Consider the following 11,777-nt stretch of genomic DNA (forward strand, 5'->3'; position numbering starts at 1 on the left):
CTACTTTATTATAGAAACAAAAGGTAATTATATATGTATGAATGTAGAATACTAAAGATCTTAATATAAGAAATAAAGTTATACACACAACTTAGATAGGCAAGGGCTTTGAGGTGACCTATGGAACTTAAGTAGAGCTGCCGTCTTTATAGCCAGATCCTTCTGTGATTGCTCCAAAAATGTACATTCTGGACCACCGCTGCATTAGCTTGCCCCCATTATGGAAGTTCCTAATTTCCAATGGACATAGCATAACCTATGTTAGACTGACAGTACAGGAATCCTGGTAAAATGCTTCAGGATGGCCTTTTTAGGTCAGTTAGAAATCACCAGATGTTTTTCATTACATTGTCACCGGTACTTGTATCTGTTTGTCTGTCACTGCCTCAAGCCTTGGTTCCTGTTGGTTAAATGGCTTAGCAACAGTTACATAATTTTGCTTCTAGATACGAAATGGCCATAGGGACTCCACTTCCTGGTTAACCTGTCTTAATGAAACAGCACATTTTCATATTTTCCCACAGGAGAGGAACACGGTGTAATAGAAACGAGTTAAGACATAATGATCTCTCCCCACCTTTTCCCTGCACAAGTCTCTGAACATTCTCCTTGTATATCCCTGTATCCTTTCATTCATAAATAAGGAAACCACTACGGATTTTAGCTTTTAAACATCAATGCCAACAGGTGTCATATTTCCTACAAAGACCTAGAACTTACTACAAACTAGTTAAAATGAACAACAAAAAAGGAACCAACTCTCCAAAAGGTCGAAGCTTTAGCTAATTTACATAATCACTAAAAATTAGCACCAAGTGATACTGAAAGAGTTAGACTCCGCCTCACCACTAAATCTGTCATTCCCATACCATACGTACACATACTCACTAAGTAGGAAAATACCTGGCTCAACTCCCAGATTTTCTTTATAACACTTCAACGTATTTTTCCAAAATAGCATAATCATGGTCTCTTAGACCTCCTCATATCTGCTATATGAGGTCAAAGATTATTGGTATTTAATGGTAAGGAAAATACATAGGCTGGCAAATTCTGTGTATGCAGAGAGCATTCCAGAAGCATACCATTGTTATTGTCATATCCTATTTAGACACAAGGTGCTGAGTATGTATGTGCTGACAGAATATTTGCAAAACCTCTTAAGAGTAGGCTGTCCACGCACTGAAGGAGCCTGCCAGTCACTCGTCACTGTCAGGTTGTAGGGGACACTTGTATCTCCCTCCCTCAAATTTTTACAGAATTTTGAAGCCATATAGACTGCTCCAGGATAAATCTGGCTTCTAGTGGGTAAATAATAAGTCCATCTTCTCTTACATTTTCCTGCTTATTTTGCTAAATAGGTTGCAAAAATCTCCTTCTGTAAGGCCTATTTGACAAGTATTTTTTCTAGGAGATAAAACTGGGATACAAAGAAAATTCCCAATCACAATAAAACATAAAATCCTAGCCGTGTTCCATGGTTTACAACAGTCAAGCACCTAACCCATTTATTGGAGATTCCTATCAAATACTGGGTCTTTGTTGATAAAGCCTAAACTCTTAAACTTGCTTAAAGGGCCTCCAAGATTTTCCCACCAACTTCATTTTCCTTCTCCTCTGTGGAATACTCGAGGTTGACCTCGAATGGCCAATATGCCTTATTTCCGCTGGCAGAACTCCAGTCTGCATGTGCTCATCAAATCATTCTACGACAAAAATCGCAGTGTTTCCCTTTGCCAGAGGGTCATTCTTGCACACTTTTTTGTAACTAGGAGTGACCATATTTCCTGATAAAGGGAACAGATGTGGCTGGAACCTCCTCTTGCCTCTTCTTTTTTTAAAGATTTTATTTGAGAGAGAGAGCGGGGGGGGGGGGGTAGCAGAGGGAGAAGGACAAGCGGACTCCATACTGAGCAAGGAGCCTGATGCGGGGCTCTATCTCAAGACCCCGAAATCATGACCTGAGCGAAAATTAGAGTCAGATGCTTAACCGATTGAGCTACCCAGGCCCCCCTTGCCTCCTCCTGCCATGTGGAAATGATGCCCAGTGCTGTGGTAGCCATATGAAAAACTAGGGAGCCTCAAGCAGAGGAGAAAAGAGCCAGCAGATGAACAAAGACGGAATGGAAAGCTAGAAAGCATCTATATGCTTGACAGCATTGTGAGCGATGGAAATGAGGCCAGCAATTGCCTACCATCTTGCTTCTTGCTATGTGAGAAAAAATAGACCCTTATTTATTTAGACCACTGTTAGTCCTATTTTCTGTTACTTGCAGCCAAAATCATCCCATGTAATAACTTCTGCTTCATGCCTTCCATGCAGTCCCATCAGACAATTTGTCATCGCCCCAAACATCACACATTTTCCTACCTTCACTTCTTCTCTCCAATTGGCTTTGCATATGGCGAGTGTGTGATAAGTATTATTATAAAATGAGTGAGGTGAACTGGTTGATGAAATTTTAAATTTAAAGTAGTGGCGCATGTTTAGATCAATAGGTAATTACTCACTAACTATGGTATGTAAGGCATGGTGTCATAGATATTTTACAATTTGAGCTTTCATTGAAACAGAATGATTCTATCCACTCCAAATGACAACTTCTTGTGCTTTGCTTTCATGAAGAAACAAAAGGCCTCAATACTGGTTTGATATACAGGGTGGCTGTCTAGAGGACAGGAACCAGCTCTCCTGCTGTGTTTTATAGAAAGTCTAGCTCACGGCTGGCACTCAATGAATACTAAATTATAATAATACTGCTATGGGTATCATTCAGATTCTGACATTGTTATAACTTTCTACTCTGTTTCTGAAGTGTGTGAGATCCTATAATAAAAATGTTTCATAGAAGTGAAGGCACATTACATACAGTTTGTCAGTCATCTTAGCCAGGTTGTATTAGGAACATGTTGGGCTCAAATAAAAATGTGCTTTAAAATTCTAGGTCTAAAATGTTGGTGTGATTCAACTGCAGGACTGTAAGTTTCCTAATTTACTATAATAAATTTCTTTTCAAAAACATTATCAGGTTGCAACTATTCTCAATTTTAGGGGTGAAAACACCCCTTTCTACAGGAAAACTGAAGTAGGGCAAAAAAAATTTTTTTTAATATAAAAGCTTAAGTCATACCTCTATTTAAAAGAATTCCTGGGAGATTTTGTTTTAATAATTTTAAAACTATTGCATTTAGAAGGAGCATATAATTTTTAAAGAAAAAGAAGTTTCAAACTCATTCGTATAGCTACCACTTCAAAGAATACAGTCAAAGGTCCTGAGATGGTCCAGAGGGCATTTGCCGGATCTCAAAACTTCCACAGAAATCTTAGTGTTTCGTGGAATTTTTCTTGAAATTGCCGTTGCTTTATCAATCTAAGGACTTGTTAAGGCACAATGATGTTCCGTTGTCTTTTTACCTGTCTGGCCATCTACTCCATTTCTAAAACTCTAGCTAACAAACTTTCTCTTTGCTTATTTAACTCTGTTTTCATAATCAACCCTTTGGCTGAAGAACACCATTGAAAAAAAATTTTAAAGTTTAGAGAAGTTCTTTAAGATGGAATAATCTTCATTTAAAATCATATTTATTTTACTCCTGGGCATTTACCCTCGAGAAATGAAAACCTGAGCTCATACAAAAATCTGTATACTAATGTTCATAGTAACTTTATGTCCAATAGCCGAAAAGTGGCAATAACCCAGGCTTCCTTCAAGGGGTGACCCGTTAAACAAACTGCAGCATACCCATCCCACCAATACTACTCAGCTGTAAAAAGAACAACGTCGATACATGTAACAACCTAAACGAACCACAGAGTTGTGCTGAGTGGAAAAAAGCCAGTCCCTAAAGGTTACTCCCAGAAGGTTACAAAGCATAGGATTTCATTTACATGACATTCTTGAAATGACAAATTTTTTTAAATGGAGACGAGGTTAGTGGTAACCAGAGTTTAGCATGGTGGAAGGGCAGAAGGGAAGTGGGTGTGACTATAAAATGGCAACCAGAGGGATCCCTACAGTGATGGAAACATTCTGTATTTTGACTATGCTAATGTCAATATCCTGATTGGGATATTGTCTTATAATTTTGCAAGATGTGACCTTTAGGGAAAATTGGGTTAAAAGATCTCTATTTCTTACAACTGCATATGAATCTTTATCTCAAAATAAAGTTTAATTTTTTGCCTAGCTTCTATTCCATCTCCTTATAACAACTCCCTGATATTTCTTGGAACTACCTGTCCTATTTTCACTCCATGTGGTTCAGAGGTCTAATCGAGCCTTAAGTTTCATGGGTAGACATGTAATTCGGACCTGACCAACCAGCACCATCCATCTCCGTATTGCTAGCGATTGGTTCAGGAATAGTCATGTGATTGAAGTCACTGCAGTGAGACTCAACTGAACTGTGGAGGAAGAGAAACACTCTTTACTGGGGTTGCTTAATTTTGGAAGATGAAAAGCTAGAACCAACAGTCCCCCCCCCACCCCCGCACACACACGGAGCCAGAGCAGAGGAGGCAGAGCCAACAGACGGAGACTTGAGACCTAATGACACTTTGTGCCCCTGAATCCAACCATGCCTAAAACTAGTATACCTTCTAGACCTTCCAATTATGTGAACCAGTAAACACATTTTTAAAAACTTTAATTTTAAAAGATCTTCAGTGAAGGTTAGAATCACATTCAGTATATGACAAATACTTTTATAAGCAATGTAGTGAAATTTGAAATACTTTGCACTATAAGGTAAACATTTGATTATTCCACTAGTAGGGATTCAGTTCTGTACTTTTATCTCAGGTTTAATGTCAGTTCTCCTCCCCTTCTGATCTTGGTCTGCCACTAACTTTCTTGAACAGAGCTTCTGGTATATACTGTATTTTTGTGCTTTGCCTATTTTCCCACTAGCATATACATTCTTATTAATTTCTAAGAGATTTTTTATATATTAAGGACAGTACACCTCCGTCTCATGCACGTGTAAAATACTTTTGTGTACTGGCCATTTGTCTTTCAATCTCACTTGGAGTGTTTATTCCATACAGAAGCATTTGATTTTTGTAGTTAAATTCATCAAGCTTGTTTTTTTTCATTGTTCCTGGCTTTCATGTCGTACTTAGAAAGGCTTCTCCATGCCAATATTGTCTTTAAAATCTACCCATACTTTCTTTTATTAGTTTTATAGTTTCCCAAATAGTTACATATTAAACTTTTCTTCACCAATTCAAGATTCTTTCTCAAATGCTAAATCCCTATACATATTTCAGTCTGAGGATGGGTGTTCATTTGTTTCTAACCATCTATTTCTCAGTCCATATTATTTCAATTTCAGCAGCTTTATGATCCATTTTAATGTCTGGTTAAGCAACGTTCCTTCTTAGTATTTTATGTTTTCAGAATCCTTTCAGCTATACTTGCACATTTATTCTTCAAACTGAAATGTAGAATCATTTTGTCAAGTTCCTCCTCACCCCCCCCCACCCCCACAACACATCAGGATTTTGGCCAATGACACGCTGTGTATAGCATAAATTTAAACCAAACTGACCTCTTTAAAAAAATTAAGCCTACTTTTTCTAAGGTATGTCTCTCCGTTTATTCAAATCTTTTGTCATGTTCTCAAATCTTTTGTCATACCTTCTGTATGTTTTAATTTTACTCATCTAGTTCCTGCACATGTCTTAAGACTTTTCCAGATATTAAATGCTATTCCGCTGTAGAAGTACATGCAGTATTTTCCCTTTATATTCACTTTGTAAGAATGTGACACGTCAGAAAAGTACTGGTGTTATTCTGTAGCCACGCACCTTAATGAACGTCCTTCTTTTAACGGTAACAAGCCTGCAAGATAGATCATTGTTTCAATAGTTTCAAAGATCAGCAGATTTAAAATAGTTCAAGAAACAATTGGGTCTTCGGTATAATTTAAAATGAAAAAAGTGATGCTGATTTAAAATATACACATACATATGTCCCTACACACATGTATACATATGAGTCATGTGGATTGGGACAGGCTTTCTCCTAGAATTTAAATATTAACAAAAGCAAGGATTTCAGTAGTTTTATAAGGCACTCACACTGTTTATAGAGCTCTTCCTGGGTTATACCATATTGTTTCTCCATTAAGAGGACTGCCTCAAGGAACTACTTTTTTTCAGTGATGCTCAAAAATCAAATATTGCAGTTTTATAATCGGAAAAACATCTCATCTGATGCTTCTGCTACTTTAAAAAAAAGCAGGTTCACAACATGTGATTAACAACGCACATAAACTTGGCTCTGTGATTTTGTGTTTAGATAATGATTGAAATCCATTAAACGACCCTTTTATGGTTGATGATCTGTCAGCTGAACATCGAGCAGTTTCTTTTTATAGAAATATGATTTGATCTGCAATGTCCTGGAACATGTTTTTCCAGCTATTTGGCTTCAAGCTTATGCTAATTAACAGGCTTTATCTCACAACTTCCGTGGCACACTAAAATCCCCTCCCTCCAGAAGCATTCTTTGATAAACCAATGGAATTTCTACAGCATTTGCTGTAGGTACTACTCAAGTGATAAGTTTTTTTTTTTTAATCCTTTGTTGTACTAATTTTTACTTTCTGTATGTCTTCTTTCTCTAGACCACTTAAAAATTCCTTGAGAGAAGAAGAAATTAATAGTTTTTGAACTCCTGAGTGCCAGAACAGTTTAAATGTTTTAAATACACTTTCTCATGGTAAATATTGGTTCCTATTGACTGTTCTATCTCCTAAGAGACTCCAATGCCCAGGAAATAATAGACGGTTGTTACTTATATAGACGGTTGTTACTTAAAGAGTCAGTGTTTCTTTCTTAAATAATTTCCACCTAAGTGAAACAATAGTTTCCTTATTGCCCCTAACACGACTGTAAGTTGCCAGCATTAACAATCAAAGTTCATTGCCAATCAAGAAATGTAAGGCATTTGAGGCTTTAATCACGAAGAAAATAGGTTCCTATTAGAGCATTTTATTTTTTCAAAGAAACACCCTGAGCTGTAGCAAAGCCTTGTGGACAGATAGAAGATTTATTTGTCCTTTTGTAACTACTCTTTTGTCCAATAATTACATTGTAATTTTAGTTAACTCCTACTTTTTTCTTCACTGATTCTGCTAATGACACATGGATTAGCTTGTATCTGAATCCCAGAAGTATAGATGAAACTTCTTCATATATACATGAAACAAGACTAATAACAACCATTTATTGAGTGACTATTACATGTCGGTACTGAACTGAGGGTTCTACATGTTTAATTTAATTATGACAACCCATGAAGTTGATATTATTATCCTCATTTTAATACTGAGGAAACAAAGGCTGAGAGGACTAACTTCAGATAGAATGCAAAGCCTGAACTCTTATCCATTTTCATGCACAATAAAAGAATCTAAGAATTGAACCCTCATCAGTGGCAGGAGTGAACTATCTACCTACCCAGTGAACTCTAAGAAGGCAGGCAATGTCCATGCGACAAGTTATTATGACTGGAAACAGAAGCTAGGATAGTGAGAGTGAGCTCTTACTGGAAATACTTTCAAAAATACCATCTCACTGAAATTCCATGACCATCCTGTTGAGTCAGTGTTGTTCCCATTTGCAGATGGGAACACTTCAAAGTCATGTAGCTAGAAATGGCAGAGACAAATCTATACCTGGGTCTTACAGATCCAAATCCAACACTCCCACCGTTTAACTTGAGTTCAGACATGGCAGAAGAGGTGGCAAAAGCTGTCTCTCACAGTGTCACACCCACGGCATCACAAAGTTCAGATCACCCTCAGTGCAGACACTGTCTCAAGCATGCGTCAACTAAAGTAACTGCTGATCTCTAACTTTATAAAAGAAAACGCCTCTTAGCAGCATATTTCCTTTAACATCCTGGTTTTTTTTCTTCTTGGATATCAATAACGTTCAGTTCAAATTCTGTAAATAACTTTTAGTCCAAGCGATGCTATACAGTTTGACTATATTTTATAAAAGTAGCTATTTGAAAATCATGTACATAAATTATTTCAGCTTAACTAACGTGTACAATTCCAACATGCCACTCACCATGGACCATTTTTAAAGCCTTCCAGATGGCTCTCCAAATTCTCCTATGTACTCTACAAGGACACACCATTCTGGGCCCTGTCTACTTATGGCCAAGCTAGCTGTGTCCCCCTCTACACCTCAGCCTCTCATGCAATTAGACTGGAGACATAAGACCAGGTTGAGCTGGTGAACTACTTACATATTACATCATAAAACCTCACAATATGGTAGGTATTCTGTGTTTTCTTAGATTCAGTTTGTGTCTATTTGGCATCCATTGGTCACATGTCCAGTTGTAATAACTATATTTTCTGTATGTTTGGTGCTCTGGTGTTTCGATACCTCACAGACCTAGAGAGAGATGGCCTCCCAGGGCTAGCCAATTCTTGGAGGTAGTGAAAAGCCTAGCTGGGAGCACATCTCCTATATAGCAACCAGCCAATCCTGAGTCTATAGGTCTAATCACCTCTTTATCTCTCACATAGCAAGCCCATATTTCCCTGCCTGAAATCCCCCCAGGGCCAGATACCAGGCCACAAGAAACCACCCCTACAGCCTGAAGCCCATGGGAATTATTCAAACTGCCCAATACTAAACCCTTTACCCTACCCTTCCTTACCTTTCTTGTAGAAACCCCAAGAAAAGCCCTGACCCAGATTTTCCCTTCTCTCCTATTTTCTGCCACCTGGCCAAGACCTAGCACTTTCCACATGACCCCTCTCAGTGACCTAGGAGTCTAACAAATCTCTTCCTTCCAAGTTCTCCTTTGGCCGTACCACCTTTACGGTACCACGTCTAACATCAACGCTCTTGCAGCAGTAGGTACCATCTTTAACCTCATTTTAGAGATGATGAAACCGAGGCACAGAGCGTTTAAACAATTTGCCTAAGATAACATGGTGAGCCAATATTCTAAACCAGGCAAGCAGGTTCCAGAGAGCAATAAATCATGGCTTTGTCTTCTTTGCTGCCCTCTCCCCCTCTGCCGTGCCTGGAACAATGCCTGGGCTTATGGTTTTTCTTTGCATTCAGCTGATGGGATGCAAAGCCTCTCATGTTTTTGGTGTACTCAAAAAGCAATAGCCATAGATTTAGTACTTGAATTGGCAGTCTGTTATCAGAAATCCTAGTTGTTTTTTAAATTTTACTCCATTTTCTCATTTTCAGTCTTGACTTTTCTAGATACCCTTCTATTCCATTGTCTTCAGTATCTCCTGGCCACAAATCTCTCTCAGTATTCTTGCCCAGCTCTGACAAAGATCTAGTCCCATTGTTTCTGAAAAACGTAGGGGAAGGAAGACAAAGTCTGGGAGATTATCCATGAGGTATATTCACAAAGACAGGTAAAATAGCATATAGGGAGGATGAGAGCTGCTATTTTTTCTAGGTTAAACTGTATCCAAGTCACCTCTACATCAAGGTATCAATATTTCCACCACTTTCATCAAAGCTCCCAGGATTTCTGCTACACTCAAGCAAGTTAATCTAGCATGATTGGATATAAAACCAGATATTATAGCCCCAAGCTTTGGTAAAGAAAAAACCAGGGCAAAAGTGATTAACAATGTAGTAGGTTAGTTCCTCCCAAGAAACTCTCAATATGATCTCAAGACATCTAAATAACTCCTTGACCTCAATGAGGAAACCTTATATTAACTCATTCCCCCAAGGATCCTTTGGAAAAAGGCCAGAATACTTTTATGGAATTCTTAGACAAGAATTCATGTGTTCACACTAGATCAAGGCCAAGAGCAGGGAAGAAAGATTTCAAACTAATCAATGTACAGTTGTTTATAAACACCAGTTTTGCCTTGCATGTATTCAGCTTTAGTGTTAAAAAAGTAGTTTAAAAAGCTTTAGTGTGGGGGGAAAGTATTTTTAATAAATATTGGCCAAAACAAGTAGAAAGATAAGAAAGCCTGTTTTTAGGGAAAGTTACCAATGCCCTGGTCTCCTGTTTCTAAGAAAGAGTTTCTAGAATAACACTTCCTCCAGCTTCCCCACATGCCCCTCTGTGTTCCCCAGACAAGAAGGAAAGACACAGATGATGGGGGAGATTAGAACAAGGAGCTGTGCAAGCATGGCTTAGCCCTTCTACCCTCACCCTGTCAGGTCTATAGAGGATAGAGGACCTTCCATGGGACAATAGAGAACAGCCCAGGTCCTGGTGAAAAATATTTTGGTGGTCCCCAAAGAAGGGTAGACAACAAAACTCTTCATGGGGCTCCATATGCAGATCCACATCCTTTTTAGACCACCAGCCCCAGTTACTTGTACTGGCTTCTCCCCTCCTCTCATTGCCATTGGACTTCTCCTCCAGATCTTAAACTTCATGTGGTGAATATTCCTAGGTCAGGGCCCCAAATTCTTTCCTAAAGAACCATCTCCTTCTATGTCAACTGCCACAGTTCAGCAGATCTGAGGCAGGAAATCAAAGTACATCTTTATAAAATTCTGGCAGATCATCCCAAAGTCTACCCTTGCAGGAAAATGGTCAGAAACAATCAAGTTTTCCACTACTAAGGGAACATCCAAGATATACACATAAACCTGGCCTATAAGTCTATCATTTGATCCTGATCTATCTGACTCTACCTATTTCTCATTCAGCTCCAATCTCAGGGGATTTATGGAGTAGAAACAATGATCATCCACCTCTTCAAACTTCAACAAAGTCCTGTCAAAGGTAATCTAGAGAGCTCTAAAATGTTTAACACCTACGCTGTATTAAAGAAAAAAGAATTCATCAAATCCAAGTCTCTCTCAGTCTCAATTTCACTTCCTCATAACATCAGGTATAGACCTTCATTCTGACTGTTGAACTCCCAGAATCTTAGGACTGATAACAACTACGTGGACTACTGGAGTAAGGACCTTGCTCCAGGTCACAAAGCTAGTTGTGGACAGAGCTAAAACTGGGACCCAGGTTCTCCAGTTCCTGGTTGGGTTGTCTTTCCATCATACTAGACCTCCTGCTCAAGCTTTTTTGGTGAGCGGATGCTATGCGTGCCGCCATTCCTTCGTTAACATATAAAAGATGTCTTGTGGTGGCAAGCAGAAAACGTGAGAACCATAAAACATCAGAACTTGAAGAGAAATTAGAAAAATACCGCCCTTCTTTCATTTTACGAATGAGGCAACAGAGGGCCAGAGCAATGGCACTGCTCAGCTGGACCACACGCCTCTTGCCTCTCAGCTTGCATATCTTTCCTACACAGAAACACCCATTTTAATTGCTGCAAGCCAAAACCTAAGTGTCCTTTCTCTCTGCTTGGCCAGGAGCAGGAAAAGGAGTAGATATCTAACCTCCTAAATAAAAAGATAGGCAGTACATTTTTATAATTGTCATGTATTGCTCTACAGAAACTGTTTTATTGATTGATTTAAATTAGTTTCTTCCTAAAACTTACTATGCACTTTTTTGGTAATAAGATTCCCATTCCTAGCATAGACACCGTTTAGAAAACCAACCCCATTTCTTAGGTGGAAAACACTTCAATGATGAATGCTGATGAAAACCATTAATCGTGCAAAACCATATTAAGTTGTTTCAGTAATGAGACAGGAACTTTTTAATGAAGCATGCCTCAACAATAAATAACAACAATAATAAAGGGGAATTTACTGCTTTTGTGCTCCATTGGACATTTGTCACACATCCCAGCACACCGGGAATTAAAATTGGAAATACTTAAGTCAGGGTATAAGTAAA

The sequence above is a fragment of the Ursus americanus genome, chromosome 13, assembly GCF_024610735.1.
Source record: "Ursus americanus isolate L20-20 chromosome 13, mUrsAme1.1.p, whole genome shotgun sequence".
Lineage (NCBI taxonomy): Eukaryota > Metazoa > Chordata > Mammalia > Carnivora > Ursidae > Ursus > Ursus americanus.